The sequence below is a fragment of the Juglans regia genome, unplaced genomic scaffold, assembly GCF_001411555.2.
Source record: "Juglans regia cultivar Chandler unplaced genomic scaffold, Walnut 2.0 Scaffold_18830, whole genome shotgun sequence".
Lineage (NCBI taxonomy): Eukaryota > Viridiplantae > Streptophyta > Magnoliopsida > Fagales > Juglandaceae > Juglans > Juglans regia.
Genome location: NW_023349645.1, coordinates 1 through 619, shown reverse-complemented (window position 1 = coordinate 619; position 619 = coordinate 1). Strand labels below are relative to the sequence as shown.

Sequence of the window (619 nt, the reverse complement as noted above, 5' to 3'; positions counted from 1 at the left end):
TAGATGAATTGACAAGAAGGACCACTCGGGAGTGGATTTTTGGGAAAATCTCGCCCTGCCCATTGCGTAGCGATGGGTTTGGATCAGATCTCCGTTTGGATTGGGATCGGAAGGACGCTAGTATGTCGCTCAAGGATTATTTGAATTTTAAGTAATTAGTTTGATGGGTGCGATCATACCAGCACTAATGCACCGGATCCCATCAGAACTCCGCAGTTAACCGTGCTTGGGCGAGAGTAGTACTAGGATGGGTGACCTCCTGGGAAGTCCTCGTGGTGCACCCCTCGTTTTTGTTTTTTCCGCCTTGCGAGAGGAATTGACAAGAAGGACCACTTGGGAGTGGATTTTTGGGAAAATCTCGCCCTGCCCATCGTGTAGCTATTGGTTTCGATCAGATCGCCGGTTCGCATTGGGATCGGAAATATGCTAGTAGGTCGCCTAGGATTATATGAATTTTAAATAATTAGTTTGATGGGTGCGATCATACCAGCACTAATGCACCGGATCCCATCAGAACTCCGCAGTTAACCGTGCTTGGTTGAGAGTAGTACTAGGATGGGTGACCTCCTCGGAAGTCCTCGTGTTGCACCCCTCGTTTTTGTTTTTTCCGCCTTGCAAG

General features: G+C 48.3%; 2 non-coding genes across 2 annotated transcripts; both read left to right on the top strand.

Annotated features, from left to right (window-relative positions):
* Positions 1–165: 165 nt before the first annotated feature.
* On the top strand, positions 166–284 carry LOC118345260. Its single transcript, XR_004798838.1, has one exon. It is a non-coding gene; the product is annotated as a 5S ribosomal RNA (ribosomal RNA).
* A 189-nt stretch (positions 285–473) lies between these two features.
* Positions 474–592, top strand: LOC118345261. Its single transcript, XR_004798839.1, has one exon. It is a non-coding gene; the product is annotated as a 5S ribosomal RNA (ribosomal RNA).
* The last annotated feature ends 27 nt before the right edge of the window (positions 593–619 follow it).